The following is a 25,168-nucleotide window of genomic DNA, read 5'->3' as shown; positions in this document are numbered from 1 at the left end:
TCTCTGTCTCTCAGCTTTCATCGAAGAAACCGTCTGGGTTGAAAACAGAGCCACACCAGGTTACTGACATGTGGATATTGCCGGTAACAAAAAACAAAATTCTTGTTGCACACGTAACGTGTCTCTTTCTCTCTCTCTCTCTCTCTCTGTCTCTCTCTCTCTCTCTCTCTCTTTCTCTCAGCTTTCATCGAAGAAACCATCTGGGTTGAAGACAGAGCCACACCAGGTAACTGACATATTAGCACTCTGTCTCTGCCTCTTTGTCTCTCTCTCTCTCTCTCTCTCTCTCTCTCTCTCTCTCTCTCTGTGTCTATACAAACCACCATTAACTAAAAGAGTAGCCGACCTCCAGTGGAGAGTTAGGAGTTAGGGGATGTTTCTCCAAATAAATGTTCATCCTCGGGTTCCGGTACAGTAAGTAGAGACATAAATGTCAGCTGTTAAACTTGATCTTGGGCAAATCCAAGATGGCGGTGTATGTGAGCAGGAAGAGGAAGGTGGATGAGTCTGTTGCAGAGGTGGGTAGTAACGAGTTACATTTACTCCGTTACATTTACTTGAGTAAGTGTTTGAAAAAATTATACTTCCAGGAGTAGTTTTAAATGACTGTACCTTTTACTTTTACTTGAGTGGATTTGTGAAGTAGAAACTGTACTCTTACTCCGCTACATTAGGCTACAATGAGCTCCTTACTTTTCTTCCTTTAGAGCAGGGGTCACCAACCTTTTTGAAACTGAGAGCTACTTCATGGGTATTGAGTCATACGAAGGGCTACCAGTTTGATACACTCTTCTGAAATAACAAATTTGCTCAGTATATATATATGATTATTAATGATTAATGATACTCATCTATGTGAAGACACTGATCATGTTAATGATTTCTCACAATAATTATCAACAATGACTTAACAAGGTGGGAAACAGATAATATCAATATTCAATTTTCATTTTTAGAACAGGCCTGAGGGCTACTCATGTGGTCCTTGGGGGCTACCTGGTGCCCGCGGGCACCGTGTTGGTGACCCCTGCTTTAGAGACTTCCAGCATTTAGAGACTTCCGCTAAATACTCTACCACGTGACTGTGTTTCACCAATCAAATGTAGTTGTGCAGTCTTGTCAGCTGGCAACAAAAAATAAGCGACACTGATGCGTAAATCAACGCTTATCAATATCACTTCCCCATCAGTCAGGACCAAGATCTGACCATAATTACACTTGTTCTTTCCATAAACTGTCGTTGCTTTAGCCTTTTATTTCAGTTGCAACCCTGGCAGTGGAAGCTATCGTGAGAGCAAATAAAAAATATAAAAACATAATTCAAACCGCTGTGTGCATTGGCGACACACGGCTCAAGAAGTTTAGAAATAGACGATATGTAATTAAAATTTATATATTTCATAAATATACCCATCAGGGAATGTTTATGGGGTTGTCGGTCTCTAAATGTTTTAACTTTTATGAGCGCACCCCTCTCCCCTCTCTCTCTCTCTCTCTCTCTCTCTCTCGATCTTCTAAGAACAGTGACGCCGTTATCAATCGAGTATTGATTGGTCAGTAGGCGGAGCTTTTACAGCGGTTGATCTCTGACCAGGTTAGGTGATCAGCATGAGTTACCACGGCGATTGAACAAGTGATCCACCTTCGTGATACACAAATCCCTGGGTTGAACCTGAAGTTACCTCGTTAACCCCAAATCTTGCTTCATAGTCCAGGCCTCTGGCCTCATAATGAAAGAATGGTTACTTTAGTAAAAGTGCCAAACAGCAGCTCCAATACCTTGTTCTAGTTCTGCCTGCAGAGCCTGGTGAAAAAGTATAAGGTTTGGAAATTTGTGTTACTTGTGCTTGTTTATTTTTTATGTATTATTTTTTTATTGATTTTATTTCTTAAGTACTTGAATTTACCTGAATTATTTTGATTTAAGCTATTTTGTAATTAATTAATTTTAATTTATTTTATTGATTGGTTGAACTATAATTTGCCTAAAGATGATTATTTAGTATTTTTGTGTTAAAAAATAAATCAGACGTTACTCAACAGTTACTCAGTACTTGAGTAGTTTTTTTACTCTTACTCAAGTAATTATTTGAATGACGAGTTTTTACTTTTACTTGAGTCATATTATTCTGAAGTATAGTACTTTTACTTCTGAACAATTTTTGGCTACTCTACCCACCTCTGCTCTGTTGATATTAATGTGAATCTGCTGTTTACTCGGATGGTGAAAGCCAGAATCAGGAGTGACTTTAATTATTATAAAGAGATGAAGGATGTGGATCAGTTCAGTGTGACCTGTGCCCATGGTGATGTGTTGAACTCATCTTTTCTCAGGCGTTGATGTCCTGTATTTAAGTGTATATGTGTGTACGTATTTATTGGCCTGTTGAAAAGAGATAATTAACATTAATAACATTGACAGAATAAAGTTCCTTTAAAAATCTCTCTCCCTCTCTCTCTCAGCTTTCATCGAAGAAACTGTCTGGGTTGAAAACAGAGCCGCACCAGGTAACTGACATTTGGATATTGGCAGTAAAACTTTTGCTGCACATTTAACGTGTCTCTCTCTCTCTCTCTCCCTCTCTCTCCCTCCGTCTCTGTCTCTCTCCCTCTCTCTCTTTGAGTGAATGGCGGATTGAGTGTGGAAAGCGTGGATTGTGTGGTTTATGTCTTTTCATTAGTAAGTGGTGTTTTTAGAGTTTTGGTGGGTTGGTGGTGGTGTAACTGGCGGCGTGTCTTTGTTTGGCACAAAGCCGGTGGCGGAAGTCGCTGCAGCTGAGTTTGAGAAGCTGTCTTGGCGTTGTGCGATCAAACTCAACCCAGTTGTACAATGTTCTGTGGAGGTGGCAGATCTAGCGGTGGGAGAGGTGGTTGGGTTTTGCAGCATTAAGTCTGCTTCCCGTTTGAACGGAGCAATTAGTATCTTCCTGGACAGTACCTCTAAAGTTAGGGAGGTGGTGGAGAGCGGTGTAGTGATCCAAGACACTTTCACTCCGGTTCTCCCGCTGGTTAGTCCAGCCATGAGAGTAATGATCTCAAATGCTCCACCGTTCATCAAAAATTAAATGTTGGCAAAAGAGTTGTTTATGAACGTCTCACTGATGGATGCTCCATCTCAGTTCTTCTTTGGGCTACAAAAAAATAATGGACAAAGGAAGATCATTCATTCTTTGCGAATGGGTAGTGGCTCTGAAGTCTCAAACTCATCTGAGATGAGGAAGTTTTCTGCCGGTTTTAACAGAGACCTTCTTCAGTGGTCTCCCTCAGGTAAGCACAGAGGAAAACTCCCAGCTGGCAGCAGAGTTAACTCTGAAGGAGCTGACCACAGCCATGGGAAGTTTGCAGACCGGCAGAGCTCTGGGGACGGATGGCCTTCCTAGGGACTTTAAGCCTTTTTCGTCCATCTTAGGACAGGACCTGTTTGAGGTGTTAAACAATAGTCTCCAGAAAGGAAGACTTCTTCTCAGCTGCAGGAGGGCTGTCATCACCCTGCTACCTAAGAAGGCGGGCCTACATGAGCTAAAGAACTACAGACCAGTCTCTCTGCTGTGCACCAAACCCTGGCCCTTAGTTTGATGGAGGTGATGGTGTCCATTATCCACCCTGACCAGACTTTCTGTGTGCCCAGCAGGCTCATAAGTGACAATGGCACTTTAATTTGTGATGTTTTGGACCTCTCTAGTTCATTGGCTGTTGAAACTGGTCTTATTTCCATAGACCAGGAGAAGGCTGTTGACCGGGTTTAAACATCAGTATTTTTGGCAGATTCTGGCTGCTTTTGGTTTCAACCCTGGTTTTATAGCCATGATCCAGGTTCTCTACAGTGACATTGAAAGTGATCTCAAGATAAATGTCGGGTTGGGTGCTCCCTTCAGCATCAAGAGGGGGGTGAGGCAGGGCTGCTCTCTCTCAGGAATGTTATATTCATTATTAATCGAGTCTCTGCTCCACAAATTAAGAAATAATTTGAATGGTGTGTGTTTCCCTCAGTGTCCTGTCTCTTTTAAGTTTTCTGTTTATGCAGATGATTTGATTGTTTTGGTAAACTCACAAAGAGATATTGATGTTTTAAAATATACTGTGAAAGATTTTGGTTTTGTTTCATCTGCAAGCGTGAACTGGGGGAAGAGTGAGGCTGTGACGGTGGGGGAGAGTTTGCAGGATCGGCTCAGGCTTCAAGGTTGTAGGATTCTTGTAGGGTACAGATTTGATCATTGGCAAATTATCAAAGATGTTTTATCAATATTAATAAAGTTATGAATTTGGTTATTAATAACTTTATCAAATCGACAAACAATCAAAACGGGGCACCACCCTCCAAGTCAGGGACCAATAATCAAACTGTGGAACAGTCTCATTTCTGTTAAAATCCTTTAAAAAGGAAATAAAGGAAGGGGTGAATCCAAGCACTGAACTGATTGACCAGCAATTATTACAACAAGTACACAAATAATCACAAGCAACTGCTAATTAAGTATAATAAGATTTATTAACGTCACAATTATCAGTAGCTAATCAATAATCCTTCGATAATAAACTTATATACCTTTTACAATATAAAACCAAAAACAAAGCAAAAACAAAGCAGCATGGACACATCTGTGTCTGTGTGTGTGTGAGTGTGTGTGTGAGAGAGAGTGAGTTAAAAAGGAGGGGCGGTGTCGAAATGTAGTTCTAACACAAAAACAACTCCAAAAATGGCTACTCCTGTGAGCTGATCAAAACTATTTAGCCTCAAGAGGGCGGTAGTGGTGCGGGGTGCACGGAGAAGGGCCTAAGAAGCCGGGGGGTTGCTAGGCAACGCGCACGCTTAGCTGGTATGGGAGCTAGGTCCTGTGTTAGCTCTGTACGAACGTAAACCGATTCCACGTGGCTAAACTACAGCGTTAGCTCGGGAGCTACGCGGCTAGCCTGTGTCGTGTGTGTGTGTTAGTAAAAGAAGAAAGAGAAGAAGAGTAAAGAAAAGAGACACTCTGATCTTAGTTATCGATAATGACCCGCCCCCCTCAGCTACTCCGGTCTGGACCACACGTGTAGTTAGGAAAGACTGAGACTTTTTTTTACCGAGGGAAACTTTGGTCATTAGAACCACTCCAGTGGCTAACAGCTGATTTCGCGATTCTATCGCAGACAGTAATTAAAACTCCGTGAAAGGAGTGATTAAGCAGGTAGCGATTATGGTTTTAACCAGCTACTCAACACAACATCAACAGTACCATGATCTAGTGATACATTCACAGAACAGATTAATAATCACATATGGACCAGTACATGATTAAATCAGATCACCTTAATGGCAACAAGTGGTAGCGAACCCTTTGCTCATTAATAAACACACTACTTATCTCTGCCCAGACGTAAGCCTCCTTACGGTGTGTTCAGTCCGTTTGTTTCTGTCCAGAGATTTCCACAGAAATGAAACAGACGAATCCCCTGGTGCTCATCAGCAGCCACGGAGAAACTTCCTCCAAAAAGGCAGAAAGGGGGAAGTTTAGTCGACTTTGAGAAGAAAACATTGTTTGTCCTTCTCCTGCAATATGAAAACACTGGTGCGTTTTCAAGGATCCACCGAAATAAAATCCACTTTCTCCAGAAAATGGAAGTTCAGCACAAGCGCTTGCGCGCCTCCTTTCAGCAACGGAGTTGCAATGGAAGACGAGAATTTTCCTAGGATCAGGCTTCTTATAGGTTAAGACCCCCTGCTGTGTTATATAATAGGAAGACTTGAAACTCTTGAAAGGGTGAAGACTACAATCTTGTAGTTCTTTGACTTCCTGCCAGCTGTGAGGCGTTTCCCTTCTGGCTGGCACTTTCGCATAGAGGTGTGAATTACCCCGACTTTGGGGTTTACATGCAGGCCAAGATTCCTTTGTCTCTGAGCACATGTGTGTCCTGTATCCAGAGGTCAGTTTAATCTGAGGCCTTTTGGTTAATTTCCGTTTTAAATAACTTGGTCTCATCTGCCCTGTGGCACCAAATGGCCTGCGTTGATCCCCAGCCTCTCTCCTGTCCCAGGTACAGAGGCTTTATGTTGAAAGAAGAGGGAGGGCAAGGACTGGTTCATCTGACAAGCACAGGTGCTGCTTTCCACCTCCAGTTTCTAATGAGGATTCTCACTGGACCGATAAATGTTTTGTGGAGGCCTTTATCCTGCTGCATCTTGCAGTGTTTTAAAGCCTCTGCCTGGATTTTAGTTTTTAATGGACACCCACAACATGAAAAAATTGTCTCTGCTGGGTTTTAATAGGAATGGTTTTATCATGTAGAACCTACTGAGGAGACAGAGAGTGGAGCAGGCAGACTCTCTGCACTGGGTCTTGCAGGAACCTGTGCTGTTTGGGACGGTGCTGGACTATCCTGGCTGAGGAGGAGCAACTTTGTCCAGGGTGCTGAAAACTGGATTTTTACTCTGGGTCAGGTGGTGGAGGTGGCTGGGCCTCGGCTGGACAACCCGGCCCATCTGGCTGATCGACTTGGTCTCAGGTCGGTCCGGATCATCAGGCAACTTCTGGAGTACTGAGAGACATAAGTTGACTGTACATGAATGGTCCCTCCTAGACTCCTACAGAATTGGGTCACTGCTGCAGAACAAGAACGACATGTATCCTGCCCTTGGTTTGTTCTCGGATTATGAAGCCTGTGGGGCCCTCTGCTGGAGCCGGTGCGGGCTGTCTCTCTGGAAAATGCATCAGGAAAAGTTTTTTACGTTCTAATGGTGAAAACACTGAACAAGACCAAACTAACTCTAATACATTTAATGAAGCCGTATTTGAAGCTGAATCTTGCAAGTACCCTGTATAGGTATTCCCAACCCATTGAGTCAAATGCCTTTTCGGCATCTAGGCGGAGCAACATTGCACTGATGTTTTCTGATGTAATATGACTCATCACTTGTAGTATTCTCCTTATATTATCCTGTTTCTGTCTATTTAATACAAAGCCGGTTTGATCTAAGTCTACCAGCAATGAGTTCCAGTCTCTTAGATAGGATTGACACAATCAATTTATAGTGGACATTCAAGACTGATATTGGTCTGTACGAGCTGCATGCCTTTTCATCTTTGCCTTGTTTTGGGATGATAGAGATAACTACCTCGTTCCATGAACGGGGGGCTTCCCATGTTCTCAATGTATGGTTAAAGCGGAACAGGTGTTATTTGAAGTTTAAATGTTTTATACCACTCGGACGGATAGCCATCTGAACCAGGAGCCTTATTAGCTTTCCACCTTGAGATGGCTTTATTCAGTTCTGCTGTTATTTCAGCCATAATTTCTTTATTTTGTTGTTCTCCTAGGGATGGTATGTCTAGTGAACTTTGAAAATACTCTATCCTTGTAATATCAGCCATGGCCGGCTAGGTGTATAGGTCTTTATAATATAATTCAAAAACACGTTGGATATCCTCCGATAATAATCCTCCGTCTCATAATACCTTTGTTTGGTGAATTTAAGTTGTTTTCAATTTCCTCATCATATATACCATTTATGTCTTGTTTAATTTTGTTTATTCTAGTTAATATCTGAGGGTCTTTTTGCTCAGTGTGTCTAATTTCTAATCATTTCATTTTGTCTTGTAGTTAAACAAGTCTTCTCTGTTTTTCCTTTTTCCGAAAACCAGTGAGGGTAATAATTTTATCTCGAACGACTGCCTTTGCTGCATCCCATAACGTATTTGGAGACACCTCTCCATTATCATTATTTTGTAAATATGTTTCAGAGAATTTGGCCCACCCATGAGAGAGAGACATCATGGCTTTCACATGAGGAAAGTGGCAGTTCAAGATTTTTTTCAGATACAATATTAGGGTACCACTAAGGTCTATATAAAAGAGACTTCAGATACAGTATTAGGGGACCACTAAGGTCTATATAAAAGAGACTTCAGATACAGTATTAGGGGACCACTAAGGTCTATATAAAAGAGACTTCAGATACAGTATTAGGGGACCACTAAGGCCTATATAAAAGAGACTTCAGATACAGTATTAGGGGACCACTAAGGTCTATATAAAAGAGACTTCAGATACAGTATTAGGGGACCACTAAGGCCTATATAAAAGAGACTTCAGATACAGTATTAGGGGGACCACTAAGGTCTATATAAAAGAGACTTCAGATACAGTATTAGGGGACCACTAAGGCCTATATAAAAAGAGACTTCAGATACAGTATTAGGGGACCACTAAGGTCTATATAAAAGAGACTTCAGATACAGTATTAGGGGACCACTAAGGTCTATATAAAAGAGACTTCAGATACAGTATTAGGGGACCACTAAGGTCTATATAAAAGAGACTTCAGCTACAGTATTATTTATTTATTTTATTAGTTTATTTGTCAGGGACAATGTACAAAATACATTAATCTTACGAAAAGATGTTTTGTACCAGAGTTAGCTAATGCTAGTTTCCATCTGCAGTAGGGGACTACTAAGGTCTATATAAAAGAGACTTCAGATACAGTATTAGGGGGCCACTGAGGCCTATATAAAAGAGACTTCAGATACAGTATTACGGGACCACTAAGGTCTATATAAAATAGACTTCAGATACAGTATTAGGGGACTACTAAGGTCTATATAAAAGAGACTTCAGATACAGTATTAGGGGACTACTAAGGTCTATATAAAAGCATCCAAAGAGCACCATGTCATAGGACCTTTAAACTTCATCTTGGGCCAATCAAAGATGCTGTGTATGTGAGCAGAAAGGAAGGTGGATGTGAATTTACTGTTTACTCGGATGATGAAAGCCAGAATCAGGAGTGACTTTAATTATTATAAGGAGATGAAGGATGTGGATCAGTTCAGTGTGATCTGGGTCTATGGTGATGTGTTGTGCTCTGTTGAAGAAGACCAACTCATCTTTTCTCAGGAGTTGATGTCCTGTATTTAAGTGTATATATATGTACGTATTCATTGGCCTGTTGAAAAGTAACTATTTTGTAAATAACGAGATGGAACATTGATAGAATCAAGTTGCTTAAAAATCTAAATCTCCCTCTGTCTCTATTGTCATCAAAGAAAACTTCTGGGTTGAAAACAGAGCCCCACTACCAGGAGGAGGTGGAGGAGCGGGAGGTGGCGGAGCGGGAGGTGGCGGAGCGGGAGGTGGCGGAGCAGGAGGTGGCGGAGAGGGCGGAGGCAGAGGTGGCGACGGCGGTGATAATATAACTGTTTATATGTGCTGCTCCGACTGCTCCTGCTTTGACTATTTATTCAAGTGCTGTTTTAAAGACTAATTAAAAAAGAGTGTGTCATAATGTGTCTTGAGTCCTGAGTGTAATGATATTGTGTCGGGAAATAGTTATTATCACTAAGGGAATTCTTTGATTTGAAGTAAACAAAAGCCTCAATAAATGTTGTTACACTGTAAACCATTTCCTGTATATTTAAAGTAAAATGTACAATATTTCTACAGTGGTTATAAACATCTGTTTGAGCGTATATATATATATATATATATATATACATACATACATACATATATATTAGGGCCGGGACTCGATTAAAAAAAATAATCTAATTAATTAGAGGCTTTGTAATTAATTAATCGAAATTAATCGCACTTTAATTGCATAAATATTTGACCTGAGAACAGTGAGAAGTAATTTTTTTCACATGGATTTTTAGTATACCATTGAATAATGACTGAATACATAAGCTTAAGCAACAAAATATTGTTTATTTTTGTTCAACCAAGTCCAGCAGACCAGTGCAATTTTTGCCATTAAGTGTAGCAATAGCATATTTAGAAATATAGTACATTTCAGAAATTCAGGTAGCCTATAGGTAGGTAGACCTTCTGTAAACTATGTTTTTTTTAAGTAAAACACAATACCAATAGTTACCCTGGTCCTTAAACCAGTCATCTGGTGGAGTGTAGGTTGGGTGTGGGTCCTTGTACTCGGAGTCGGGCTAACGCTAGCTGCTAAATGTTTTGCGTCGAGGTGATACTTGAGGCTCGATGTGCTGCGGTGATATGAGAATTCCTTGTTGCATAGCTTGCACACAACCATGCTCTAATCGACGCTTCCATCCGTTCGTTTTTTATAACAAAATTTCCCATCCTCGGGGCCAACCAAAGCGGTCTCGTCAGCTTCTTCGTTCATGTTCACTGTGGTTTTTTGTTATCTGAAGCATTGACATATATAAAAGGTCTGAAGCATTGACATATATAAAAGGTCTGAAGCATTGACATATATAAAAGGTCTGAACCATTGACATATATAAAAGGTCTGAAGTCATGAACGCTAGTTGGTGCTCCAGTATAATCGGTCTGCCGAAACTCATCCAGTGAGAAACGTCCTGCGGTGCAAAAGTAAGTGTGATTAAAATGCGTAAAAAATGTGAGGAAAATAAGTATTTGAACACCCTGCTATTTTGCAAGTTCTCCCACTTAGAAATCATGGAGGGGTCTGAAATTGTCATCGTAGGTGCATGTCCACTGTGAGAGACATAATCTAAAATAAAAATCCAGAAATCACAATTTATGATTTTTACTATTTATTTGTATGATACAGCTGCAAATAAGTATTTGAACACCTGAGAAAATCAATGTTAATATTTGGTACAGTAGCCTTTGTTTGCAGGTACAGAGGTCAAACGTTTCCAGTAGTTTTTCACCAGGTTTGCACACACTGCAGGAGGGATTTTGGCCCACTCCTCCACACAGATCTTCTCTAGATCAGTCAGGTTTCTGGGCTGTCGCTGAGAAACACGGAGTTTGAGCTCCCTCCAAAGATTCTCTATTGGGTTTAGGTCTGGAGACTGGCTAGGCCACGCCAGAACCTTGATATGCTTCTTACAGAGCCACTCCTTGGTTATCCTGGCTCTGTGCTTCGGGTCATTGTCATGTTGGAAGACCCAGCCTCAACCCATCTTCAATGCTCTAACTGAGGGAAGGAGGTTGTTCCCCAAAATCTCGCAATACATGGCCCCGGTCATCCTCTCCTTAATACAGTGCAGTCGCCCTGTCCCATGTGCAGAGAAACACCCCCAAAGCATGATGCTACCACCCCCATGCTTCACAGTAGGGATGGTGTTCTTGGGATGGTACTCATCATTCTTCTTCCTCCAAACACGGTTAGTGGAATTATGACCAAAAAGTTCTATTTTGGTCTCATCTGACCACATGACTTTCTCCCATGACTCCTCTGGATCATCCAAATGGTCATTGGCAAACTTAAGACGGGCCTGGACATGTGCTGGTTTAAGCAGGGGAACCTTCCGTGCCATGCATGATTTCAAACCATGACGTCTTAGTGTATTACCAACAGTAACCTTGGAAACGGTGGTCCCAGCTCTTTTCATGTCATTGACCAGCTCCTCTCGTGTAGTTCTGGGCTGATTTCTCACCTTTCTTAGGATCATTGAGACCCCACGAGGTGAGATCTTGCATGGAGCCCCAGTCCGAGGGAGATTGACATGTTTAGCTTCTTCCATTTTCTAATGATTGCTCCAACAGTGGACCTTTTTTCACCAAGCTGCTTGGCAATTTCCCCGTAGCACTTTCCAGCCTTGTGGAGGTGTACAATTTTGTCTCTAGTGTCTTTGGACAGCTCTTTGGTCTTGGCCATGTTAGTAGTTGGATTCTTACTGATTGTATGGGATGGACAGGTGTCTTTATGCAGCTAACAACCTCAAACAGGTGCATCTAATTTAGGATAATAAATGGACTGGAGGTGGACATTTTAAAGGCAGACTAACAGGTCTTTGAGGGTCAGAATTCTAGCTGATAGACAGGTGTTCAAATACTTATTTGCAGCTGTATCATACAAATAAATAGTTAAAAAATCATATATTGTAATTTCTGGATGTTTGTTTTTAGATTATGTCTCTCACAGTGGACATGCACCTACGATGACAATTTCAGACCCCTCCATGATTTCCAAGTGGGAGAACTTGCAAAATAGCTGGGTGTTCAAATACTTATTTTCCTCACTGTATACATATATATATATATATATATATATATATATATATATATATATATATATATATATATATATATAAAAAATATATATAAATACATTTTTGTATAACTTCTCAAGGATCACTGTACACTTTATGGCTGTGGTGTTGCTGTAACGTCGCTGTAACCTCCACTCATTAGCATTTTTATAACTTTAAAGCATTAAATCTTCAAAATATACAGCCATGCGACACACCAATGGAAAGCTTAGCCTCTCATGATTCAATTAAGCCCACGCATAAAGCATAAGATGATTTGTAGCAGTTACACAACTGTTCAGCCGTAAACTTAAGATGTAACTGGGGGGTGAAAGTCATACAGGGAGGAGGAGGTGAGATGACTCCAAGATGTCTCTTGCATTTCTCTGATTGTCTTCATGTGTATCAGATTGCCTGTCAAAATTGTAGCGTCATACTAAGCCAAGTGTGTGTGTGCTAAACCTGGTGTTTCTGTTCACTCATTGGAGAAACTGACTCCACACTGGCCTGAGGCCTTTTGTGAAATCATGTTGCTCCTATTTGCAAATATATATATATGTTTTTAATAGAATACAAAAACCAAACTTGGTTTTAGTCTCAGTCTGTCTTATTTGTTTCAATTTACTAAACTCTGAAAACTCTTCCCCCTGCTGCAAAGTAAACTTCCACAACAAACATGGCGACGAGAATGGGGATCATGTACAGGGGTCAGATAAAAGAGACTCCGTGGTTGACTGAGGACTCGCGATCTGAGCTCCAACGATCTTCGCCTCTACCTCGCCCAAAAAGCATTCAGAGAGAGAGGATCAGAAACCACGGAGGCCTCTACTGACCCAACACTGATCTGTTAAGACGGAAGCAATTCCACGCAGCAGGGTAAGATCACACTCTAATTTAAATTGATTTAAGAGTAATTTGAATTGGCTGTAGTAAACTTCCAGAAACAAAACCTGACACTAAAATAGGATAACCACTTTGGGGTTGTTTGTATTAATTTTGGGTAGGCCTAGTCTTTTATGTTTGTGTAAATACATAGGCCTAATTGTGATCATTCTAGCAGTATTTTTGCACCATAAAACTGATCCACGCACGGGTGTGACTTTGCTTTGTAGATTTTCGGGGGACAAATCTAATTACGTTTTGAAGTAAATCTAATAAACGGTTTTTCAGAATCTGTTACATTTTTTTGTGCCTGGGTTTTTCTGAAATAAGATAGAAACCGGGCCTTACAGTGACGATTGTAAGTAGGATAGAAGTACTTCTTCCCAGTAAAATGGGTAACGGATCTGGTAGATCCGGCTCACACGTCCCTACGGGAACCGTGGTGGATGACATGGTGCAAAAATACGGCTCAAAAAGCCTGGGGTGTCTGCCGTATTGGTCTAAAACTTACAGTTTTTCCTGAAAATGGGTCTTTTAGCACGTACAAACTCAAACTGTTAAGACAGGAATTAGAGAAAGTAGAAAGAAAATTAATGGGAAAATCAATAATTAAGACACAGAATGTAAAGCTACTGAGTAGCCTACAGGAAAAACAAAGAATGTTTTAAGAAAACAGTGATCTAGGGAAAGAATGCAAACACACATGCACCAATAACCTCATCAGTTCTAACCAAAGCCTATTTCTGAGCTTTCTCTAAAAATCAGGAAGAAAAGTTGGAAAAACGGAGGGACGAAGAGGACACAGACTCAACAATCGGACAGGACCGACAACATCAGTCACACCTGCATCGGGTGGAAAGACCAACGAGTACTTGAGAAAACCATGTTTGAAGCGTTTGTCTGCATGTTACAACAGGCTGGTGGGCAACATATGGAGCGCGGACCCGAAAAAGGCTGCTCCCACGAAGGACGTGGTCGAGCCAGATGGTGCCGAGGCGGGTACCGTGGGCAAAATAATGAGCCCTACAACCGAGACCAGTGTTTGTACTGCAAGGACTTTGGACATTGGGTATGTAAATGCCCGAAGAAAAAGCAAAAAACACCTCAGACAAAGAACAACACTTGTCCCTCTGTTTGACTGAGTCCAAAAGCTGATAAGGAAGGTAGTGCTAAAAACACACACACACTCGCTTCATGCAATGAAGAAATGCTTGGCACTGATACACTGTTTTTTGTTTTTGCTATTTAGGGACAATTGATAGGTTAGAAAGTTCTGAAAAAAGAATTTAATCAGTTAAACCATTATAGTATGTTATCTTCTGAAACCTAGAAGAAAATGCCTACTACTGAGGGTAAAGTTAAAGGGGTTCCACTCACATAACTTGATTATTAGAGCTAAAGATTTGACACTGAAGTGCAGTGGTCATTCTATTTGGTCAATTGGGAATACAGGTTAAACAGTAAAAGAACAATTTTCTGTTCCTTTCTCATATACATGGGAAACTTTTTTTGGTGTCTGATTTATGTCCACTTATTTTGCTCAGGTAGTGATTTAATGTGCACTGTTAACATTGGCTTAACCTCAACACCTGATGGATTGAGAATTTCTCGTAATGATGCATACATATATACACACACATATATATATACATACATATATACATACACATATATATATATATATACACACATATATACACATGTATATATATATATATATATATATATATATATATATATATATATATATATATATATATATACATACACACACACACACACACACAGTACAGGCCAAAAGTTTGGACACACCTTCTCATTCAATGTGTTTCTTTATTTTCATGACTATATACATTATAGATTCTCACTGAAGGCATCAAAACTATGAATAAACACATGGAATTAAGTACTTAACAAAAAAGTGTGAAATAATTGAAAACATGTCTTATATTTTTGATTCCTCAAAGTAGCCACCCTTTGCTTTTTTGATAGCGCTGCAAACCCTTGGTGTTCGCTCAACGAGGTTCATGAGGTAGTCACCTGAAATGGTTTTCACTTCACAGGTGTGCCTTGTCAGGGGTAATTAGTGGAATTTTTTCCCTTATTAATGGGGTTGGGACCATCAGTTGTGTTGTGCAGAAGTCAGGTTGATACACAGCCGACAGCCCTATTGTAGAACTGTTAGAATTCATATTATGGCAAGAACCAATCAGCTAAGTAAAGAGAAACAAGTGGCCATCATTACTTTAACAAATGAAGGTAAGTCAGTCCGGAAAATTGCGATAACTTTGAATGTGTTCCCAAGTGCAGTTGGAAAAACCATCAAGTGCTACAATGAAACTGGCTCACATGAGGACTGCCCCAGGAAAGGAAGACCAAGAGTCACCTCTGCTGCTGAGGATAAGTTCATCCGAGTCACCAGCCTCAGAAATCGCAAGTTAACAGCAGCTCAGATTAGAGACCAGATGAATGCCACACAGTTCTAGCAGCAGACACATCTCTCATGTTTTCAGTTATTTCACACTTTTTTGTTAAGTACATAATTCCATATGTGTTCATTCATAGTTTTGATGCCTTCAGTGAGAATCTACAATGTAAATAGTCATGAAAATAAAGGAAACGCATTGAATGAGAAGGTGTGTCCTGAGAAGGTGTGTCCTGTCCTTGGCCTGTACTGTATGTATGTATGTATGTATGTATCTATCTGCCTGCCCGCCCATGACTGACCTTTTGTTCCTGAACTGATGGCTGATGAACTCTGCACCAGATAATTACTGTTGTGATGGACCATCTTCTTTAAGACTTGATTGTTCAGCTCCACAGCTCCAGGAGGTCTGTAGGTGTGAATCATCAGATGAACTTTGTCCAAAGTATTTGCATTCTTCAGCTTGCTTCATGGGATGGTTGACGACCATTCTTTCAGGATCCACTTGAAATGCTTAAAGTCATCTTGTCTGAATTCTTCAAGAGTGTTTAAATAGGACCTCCTTTGTCATTGAGGCTCCCTGTTAAGATCAGAGAACAGGACAAAGAATTGAACTGATGCATGACCAACATTACTGACGACCAAACATTTGTTTGAAAACCTGCATCTCCCCATTTGCTAGGTTTAAAACCTGGGTGTAAAGAGACCTTTGTGTAATATTATCAAGCAGCAGTCTCTGGGTCAGAAAATACTAATGCATGTTTTTTTGCAGGCATCAGAGAGAGCTTAAAGTGATTGGTGTCAATCTCAGATCCGACTGAGACAGGAAGCTCAGTGCAAATTCTTTAAGGAAGACTTCTAATCACTGCCATCACCACTATCTCTCCCTAAATCTTTTCAGCTGTTAAGATGTGTTCACTCTTCAGTACACCAATCAGAATTGGCCATAAATTAATGATCCAATCACAGCATGACTTCCTGCTTTAAGTGTCTCTATCCTTGCTATCATCTGGCTTCTCAGATGCAACCCTCCTCCTCCCCTTCCACCTCTGGGCGTCATCACCCACGGGAACCGGAGTCCCTTTCCGGCCTCCTGGTTCCCTCTCCGCCATCACCAGTGTCTAGGCTCGAGGGGGGGAATATGTCTGTTTTTCTACCCCTTTAAATATTTTAATGATGGAGTCTAATCCCCAAAGAATTTGTACATTTCATGTACATTTCATATTATGGTTATCTCCATCCATCCATCCATCCATCCATCTTTGTCCGCTTATCCGGTGTCGGGTCGCGGGGGGAGCAGCTCCAGCAGGGGACCCCAAACTTCCCTTTCCCGAGCAACATTAACCAGCTCCGACTGGGGATCCGAGAGGCGTTCCCAGGCCAGGTTGGAGATATAATCCCTCCACCTAGTCCTGGGTCTTCCCCGAGGCCTCCTCCCAGCTGGACGTGCCTGGAACACCTCCCTAGGGAGGCGCCCAGGGGGCATCCTTACCAGATGCCCGAACCACCTCAACTGGCTCCTTTCGACGCAAAGGAGCAGCGGCTCTACTCCGAGCTCCTCACGGATGATTGAGCTTCTCACCCTATCTCTAAGGGAGACGCCAGCCACCCTCCTGAGGAAATCCATTTCGCCGCTTGTACCCTGGATCTCGTTCTTTCGGTCATGACCCAGCCTTCATGACCATAGGTGAGGGTAGGAACGAAAACTGACCCGGTAGATCGAGAGCTTTGCCTTCTGGCTCAGCTCTCTTTTCGTCCTGGCGGTGCGATAGATTGAATGTAATACCGCACCCGCTGCGCCGATTCTCCGACCAATCTCCCGCTCCATTGTCCCCTCACTCGCGAACAAAACCCCAAGGAACTCCTTCACTTGGGGTAAGGACTCATTCCCTACCCGGAGAAGGCATTCCGTCGGTTTCCTGCTGAGAACCATGACCTCCGATTTAGAGGTGCTGATCCTCATCCCAACCGCTTCACACTCGGTTGCGAACTGATCCAGTGAGTGCTGAAGGTCGCAGGCCGATGATGCCATCAGGACCACATCATCTGCAAAGAGCAGCGATGAGATCCCCAGCCCACCGAACTGCAACCCCTCCCCACCTCGACTACGCCTCGATATCCTGTCCATAAATGTTACAAACAGGATTGGTGACAAAGCGCAGCCCTGGCGGAGGCCAACCCTCACCTGAAACGAGTCCGACTTACTGCCGAGAACCCGGACACAGCTCTCACTTTGGTCGTACAGAGATTGGATGGCCCTGAGTAGAGACCCCCTCACCCCATACTCCCGCAGCACCTCCCACAGGATCTCCCGGGGGACCCGGTCATACACCTTCTCCAAATCCACAAAACACATGTAGACCGGTTGGGCATACTCCCAGGCTCCCTCCAGGATCCTTGCGAGAGTGAAGAGCTGGTCCGTTGTTCCACGACCAGGACGGAATCCGCATTGTTCCTCCTCAATCCGAGGTTCGACTATTGGCCGAACCCTCCTTTCCAGCACCTTGGAGTAGACTTTACCAGGGAGACTGAGAAGTGTGATACCCCTGTAATTGGCACACACCCTCTGGTCCCCCTTTTTAAAAAGGGGAACCACCACCCCAGTCTGCCACTCCTTTTGGCACCGTCCCAGACTTCCACGCAATGTTGAAGAGGCGTGTCAACCAGGACAGCCCCTCCACACCCAGAGCCTTGAGCATTTCTGGACGGATCTCATCAATTCCGGGGCTTTGCCACTGTGGAGTTGTTTGACTACATCAGTGACTTCTGCCTGGGAAATCGACGACAATCCCCCGTTATCCTCCAGCTCTGCCTCTAACATAGAGGGCGTATTAGTCGGATTCAGGAGTTCCTCAAAGTGCTCCTTCCACCGCCCTATTACCTCCTCAGTTGAGGTCAACAGTGTCCCATCCTTATTGTACACAGCTTGGATGGTTCCCCGCTTCCCCCTCCTGAGGTGGCGAACAGTTTTCCAGAAGCACTTTGGTGCCGACCGAAAGTCCTTCTCCATGTCTTCTCCAAACTTCTCCCACACCCGCTGCTTTGCCTCTTTCACGGCAGAGGCTGCAGCCCTTCGGGCCCTTCGGTACTCTGCAACTGCCTCCGGAGTCCTCCGGGATAACATATCACGGAAAGACTCCTTCTTCAGTCGGACGGCTTCCCTGACCACCGGTGTCCACCACGGTGTTCGTGGGTTACCGCCCCTTGAGGCACCTAATATCCTAAGACCACAGCTCCTCACCGCAGCTTCAGCAATGGAAACTTTGAACATTGTCCACTCGGGTTCAATGCCCCCAGCCTCCACAGGGATGCACGAAAAGCTCCGCCGGAGGTGTGAGTTGAAAGTCTGTCGGACAGGGGCCTCCTCCAGACGTTCCCAATTTACCCGCACTACACGTTTGGGCTTACCAGGTCTGTCCAGAGTCTTCCCCCACCCTCTGACCCAACTCACCACCAGATGGTGATCGGTTAACAGCTCCACCCCTCTCTTCACCCGAGTGTCCAAAACATACGGCCTCAGATCAGATGAAATGATTATGAAATCGATCATTGACCTTCGGCCTAGGGTGCTCTGGTACCAGGTACACTTATGAGCATCCCTATGTTCGAACATGGTGTTCGTTATAGACAATCCATGACTAGCACAGAAGTCCAACAACAAACAACCACTCTGGTTTAGATCAGGGAGGCCGTTCCTCCCAATCGCGCCTCTCCAGGTGTCTCCATCATTGCCCACGTGTGCGTTGAAGTCCCCCAGCAGAACAATGGAGTCCCCCACTGGCGCCCCATGCAGGGCTCCACTCAAGGTCTCCCAGAAGGCCGAATACTCCGAACTCCTGTTTGGTGCATATGCACAAACAACAGTCAGAGTTTTCCCCCCCAAAGCGTCTGCTGCCCGGGTCTGGTCCGTCTAGGCCCCTGACCTTCACTGCCACCCATGTGGCAGCGCACCCGACCCCAGCGGTTCCTCCCACAGGTGTTGGGCCCATGGGCTGGAGAGATGGGAGCCACGTAGCTTGTTCGGGCTGTGCCCGGCCGGGCTCCGTGGCAAACCCGGCCACCAGGCGCTCGCCGACGAGCCCACCGTCTGGGCCTGGCTCCACACGGCGGCCCCGGGCTTCCTCCGGGCAGGGTCACTCCATCTCTACCTCGTTTATTCATTGGGGTTTTTGAACCATTCTTTGTCTGGCCCCTCACCTGAGACCACTTTGCCTTGGGAGACCCTACCAGGAGCACAAAGCTCCAGACAACACAGCCCTCAGGTTCACAGAGACACACAAACCTCTCCACCACGATAAGGTGATGGTTCACGGAGAACCATGCTTATCTACAATAAATATTTGCATATCTGCAACGAAGTCTCTCCTGATTGAATTGAACACCGCGGACCAGGGTCTGAGGAGTGGATAAGACTGTGTTCGATTCCCTCTGCGATACATCAATCAATGTGTCCCTGAGCAAGACACTTAACCCCTAGTTGCTCCAGAAGCATGCAACCTCTGATATATATAGCAATTGTAAGTCACTTTGGATAAAAGTGTCAGCTAAATGAAATGTTATGTGTGAGGAAGAGAAACCACAGATGAGCTGTAGTTTTGCTATCAGTCCACTAGATGGAGCACTTTACCCACACCATCTCCACAGAGTTGGATAGCAGACTGACTGAGTCAGACTAGAACAGGAGGCAGAAAAAGTTCCAGTCATTACACAAGATAACCCAACATCCAACATTAAAAACACACTTTGACCTTTTGGTTTAGAGGGAGAGAAAATAATCTGAGGTGTGAAAGTCAGACAGACAGAACGAAAACAGATGTTAACCTGGTTTACCTCTGTCTCCCTCTCTCATTGTGTGTCTCTCTTCTCTCTCTCTCTTTCTTTCTCTCTCTCGCTCTCTCTCTCTCTCTCCCTGTGTCTCTCCCTCTCTTCAATTGAGTGATTTGATGAACTTCATTGACATCTCTTTTGTTGCTCAATGGCAAGTGAGAAAAAAATATTTCTTATGATCCATTTTCTACCATTTTCTCTCCGTGTTGTTGGCTTAGGAACAGACTGAAAAAAAGGTTCCTCAAAAAAAAACATCTGTGAGACAAGTGGAAAAAAACTTTGGGCAGGGTATTTTTTTGTTCTTTTTGTGTCATTTTGAAAAATAGTACATATCACAAAATATAAATGGGGAAAAATCTCATGCCCCCTGCCATTTCTTTATAACTGAAACTATTTTCTAAAACTAAGACCTCCCTGTGACCTCTACGATTGTCACACTTGAGCTGTCAACAAATATTATGAATATAAATATATATTCAAATTGTAAAAAGAAACGGACATTCAAATGTATGTTTGAATATTGTGATAAAGAAAAAAATCACTATACATAAAATGTAATTAATAAATGGTTACTTTGTCACCAGATCTGTGTAACAAATGGTATCAACCAAAACACAAGAACAAAAACATGAGAATGAGTTTTACTGCTGCGTCAAATAACATATAATGTTCTCAGCCCTTATAGACTATGACATAACCAAAAATGTTTATTAAAGATGTACGACCCCCTGTCCCTCCAAAAAAGACAAAGATGGGTCTATGGTGGGTCTCTAAGGGTTAACACCTAGATCATTCATCATATTACCCCGCCAGAGGGGGCAAACCTCTGCATCTTCCTATCCAGTTTAACATAAACATGGTTGCTGTATGACAGCTGTGGTGATTAAAATGGGGGCCTTTCTGTTTTATCCAGAGGCGTTTGAAACAACTGAAACTGTGTAGGCGGTGTATAACATGTGAGACAGGTATGCTGGTTTCCCCTGATCATGTCAGCTGTAAGTGTGAACACTTGAGTTTGTTATTTACTTCAGACTGAGTTGAACAGAGAGGAAATAATGAATTGTTGTATGTTTAGAAAACAGAGTGAACAAAAATGTATTAGTGATATATATTAATGAAAGTGAGCCAACCTTAGTGTTGGGTACCATTCACAGTTTCACAGTTCCTTTTTATCTGTACTTTCCCTCTGCAATAACAAAAATTAATTTCAGTTGTAAAAATAATTCCAAAGCTATTGCATTGTGAGGAGAACATTTTGTTTTGAAACATTTAAATACCACACAAAATAAATACCCCTCCCTCTCTAAAAATCACTCAAACAAATATTCTCTCAAATAAAATCAAGATAAATTAAATTAAATCTGAACTAAATAATAAATAATAATGCTGTATTCGTGCAAATATCAATACAGCTTGTTGAGCTCAGTGAACAAAGCTTTCTTTGTACCACTTTGTTACACCTCGGGACTAAAAACCTCCGTTAGAAAGGGAAGAAGCTTAAAATCACTGTGAAAAGGGTTGGAGTCCTTTTTTCAAATAGAGGTAGATATCCTCTGTGACTGTCTGGTGGGTAAAGAGCTAAATGCTGGGTTCAGATTGATTCCTCTCTCATGTCTGTCAGAACTTTCTCTGCACATCTTTTGTTTTTATCACCTCCACAGATTGGTGAAAGTTCTGGATTTACAAGGAGAAAAGTCCATTCTATATGAATGTACCTGTGGATGTTCAGATAACAATCAGCCTTGCTCTCACTACTACACCCTCTCGCTTTTTACATACATGTTTTTGGTGGGGTTTGGACTGTTTAAAGTTTTAGGTTGTTTTCTGCATCATCAATTAGCAGTGGTCAGTTATGCTGAGCTCTAAAACATTTAGTAAAGGTGACAGAGGCCAATGTGAACAGCTGCCCTGCCTGTACTTCCACCATGTAAACTCTGGTCTCAGGAATTGACTGGCTCTGTGCCATCAGTTCAACTGCCTAAAGTTTGGAGGAAATGTTCAGCTTAGTATGACAGCAGCACAGGACTGGTGATTGTAGTGAAGATAACAGGTACATGCTCAGTCTTGACGTTAGATTTGTGTTTGTCACGAGATTCACCCAGGTGTGTCGGCCAGAACACCCCAGCATTCAAAACACTCATTACATCAGATTTTCACACATATTAACACTCTGTTAAGTTACCACTATAGACATAACACTCTGTTCTCTATGACACTTGTTAAGGCCTTAAAGTTATAAAAGCTTGCGCAGTCTCCTTTTAGCAGTTGTTCTAGAGATGTGTCTGCTGCTAGAACTCTGTGTGGCATTCATCTGGTCTCTAATCTGAGCTGCTGTTAACTTGTGATTTCTGAGGCTGGTGACTCGGATGAACTTATCCTCAGCAGCAGAGGTGACTCTTGGTCTTCCTTTCCTGGGGAGGTCCTCATGTGAGCCAGTTTCGTTGTAGCGCTTGATGGTTTTTGCGACTGCACTTGGGAACACATTCAAAGTTTTCGCAATTTTCCGGACTGACTGACCTTCATTTGTTAAAATAATGATGGCCACTCGTTTCTCTTTACTTAGCTGATTGGTTCTTGCCATAATATGAATTCTAACAGTTGTCCAATAGGGCTGTCGGCTGTGTATCAACCTGACTTCTGCACAACACAACTGATGGTCCCAACACCATTAATAAGGGAACAAATTCCACTAATTAACCCTGACAAGGCACACCTGTGAAGGTAAAACCATTTTTGAGGTGACTACCTCATGAAGCTCATTGAGAGAACACCAAGGGTTTACAGCGCTATCAAAAAAGCAAAGGGAGGCTACTTTGAAGAATCTAAAGTATGACATGTTTTCAGTTATTTCACACTTTTTTGTAAAGTACATAATCCCATATGTGACCATTCATAGTTTTGATGCCTTCAGTGAGAATCCGCAATGTAAATAGTCATGAAAATAAAGAAAACGCATTGAATGAGAAGGTGTGTCCAAACTTTTGGCCTGTACTGTACATAGCAAATTATTTTACAATTGGACACAGTGTGACATCGTGGAAGATATCATCAGTTGCATCAGCTGTTTTAGAGCAGCGGAACCGCCCCTCCAAGACTGATTGATTTATTCTGTCCCGGTGTGCGCCAGAGGGACAGAGCACTTCCTTGTATTAAGATGGAGTGGAAAGAGACGGATGGAAGGCAGTACAGAGGGTTGCACTGCATGAAAAGTGGGATTTTTGTCAGTAAATGTCAATGTAGATTGTCGTGCAACTTCAGGTTCACGACTGTATGCGGCAATTTGCTGGCAACACCAAAAACTGCTGTAAATTGTCTGAAATTGACGTGGGCCTTGCTTGGCAGTTTTTCCCCTATGACCCCCCCCCTCCCAGTAATTCTAGGAGAGGCTGTAACATGTAAATGAAAATGCTGTGAGCTATACAAATGCAAATCAGGGCAGCAGCAGGGAGAGTTTTACCACAGGTGACATTTTTCTTAAAAGGTATTAACTTAATTTTAAGAAAATCTCTTAAAATAGATCAGGCTCAATATAGCCTAATTTTAGACTCTTAAATTATAGCTTGAATTGATTTATTTAGTTAAAGTATGCTAGATGTGTATGGCATTAGCAATGGCCAATGTTAGGTAAAAAAGATACACAAAACGATTTCTTTCAACAATTAGTTTGAATCAGGCTTTGCCACAAAATGTAAAATGTGCATTCCATGATTTATTTCACAGTCTCCTCGAGCTCAACCACTGTGCACAGTAGCATGACTACAGTGGCCTTTCTTTGGTCTTGCTCATCCAACATTGTCTGGTGGAATGGAGACAGAGGCTCCACTGTACAGTTTTCTAAGAGAAGTCTTTTTGCTGACACCAAAACACTGGGCTTCACATAAAGCATATCAGCTTTGTCATTGCATGACAAGGTCCCAACCGTTTATCTTCTTAAAATACTGGCAAATTCAGCACCATATTCACATGTCCATGACATATGAAGCTGTTGGCTCTGCTGAAATGGCCTCATAATCTAGACTTCAATTGTCCTATAGTTATTAATCTTTCCCAGTATTTCATTAAAACTCACTGTAATTCACCTCCACACCAGTGTGCATGCTGTTCGCACCCTGCTGGTTAATCTGCTCCTCTTTGTCTCTCTCTATCACTCTGCCCCTACACCCGCTCCGCCTTCACTGTTTCGATTTGAAAAATAGTGGAGGGAGATGACTCAGAGAGTAAGATAGAGCAAAAGTTTCCAAAGTATGGGAATATTTCAGGCCAACTGGTAAAATAGTTGTCTATACACTCTGTCAAATTTCACTTGGAAACACACAGGAGTTGTTCAAGATGTATGGAGCAGTTTTTTTTCTCATCGATGTCACCCCCGGGGCAGCGTGAAGATGTGCACACAGAAAAGGAAAAGACAACGTAAGTATATGATTATTAATGAAACTGCGAGCTAGTTGTGTACTGTTTCTTAACTCTTGAGAAGTACAGTGACTTGGATGTTAAACAGGCTACTATAAGTAGTAGTAATGTTTTAAACCCCACCAAGTTTAAACACGAGCAGCACAGCTGTGTGCCTGGCTGCTTTCAGCGATTCATTGAGGCAGAGCTAAACCGGTGAGTTGTTTTATAAAAGTGTATTCTTTTGGTCTTGTAATTTACAGGAAGCAGTATGCCTTCTTCACAACTCAAAGACAAATTGTAGCAGGCGCTACTTACCGGAGCAAGGGTAACATTTAAAGAATATGCTTTCATTGAATTAATTTCATTCATTCTGCTGTATAAGGACAAAGATACGTTAATAGATATCAATATTAGCCGGACATTTTTTCACAGACTAACCTCTCCTCATAACGAGGCCGTGATCTATCTTTGCTCAGAGCTGTTTGCAAGCCCAGATTTACATGATGCTGACAATGACGCCATTGTGTGTCAGTAATTTTAATTGTTTTATCCTTACTTGTTTAATTTCAAGACAGCACGCAGGAGCTTCAGGTAGAAAAAACAGATCTGGCATCACAGGCAGAAGCTGTGAAGAGCTCAACTCAGTCAGTCGAGAAGAAAAGAAGGTAAGATTAGATCCGTTTTTGGAGGT

General features: G+C 42.4%; 1 pseudogene; it reads right to left on the bottom strand.

Moving 5' to 3' along the window:
• The window catches only part of LOC114566296 (basic proline-rich protein-like), a 173,326-nt pseudogene that overhangs the window by 118,028 nt on the left and 30,130 nt on the right, over window positions 1-25,168 (bottom strand).

Source organism: Perca flavescens, chromosome 13, assembly GCF_004354835.1.
Source record: "Perca flavescens isolate YP-PL-M2 chromosome 13, PFLA_1.0, whole genome shotgun sequence".
NCBI lineage: Eukaryota > Metazoa > Chordata > Actinopteri > Perciformes > Percidae > Perca > Perca flavescens.
The sequence above is the reverse complement of the archived record's forward strand: the minus strand, read 5'-3'. Positions and strand labels throughout refer to the sequence as shown.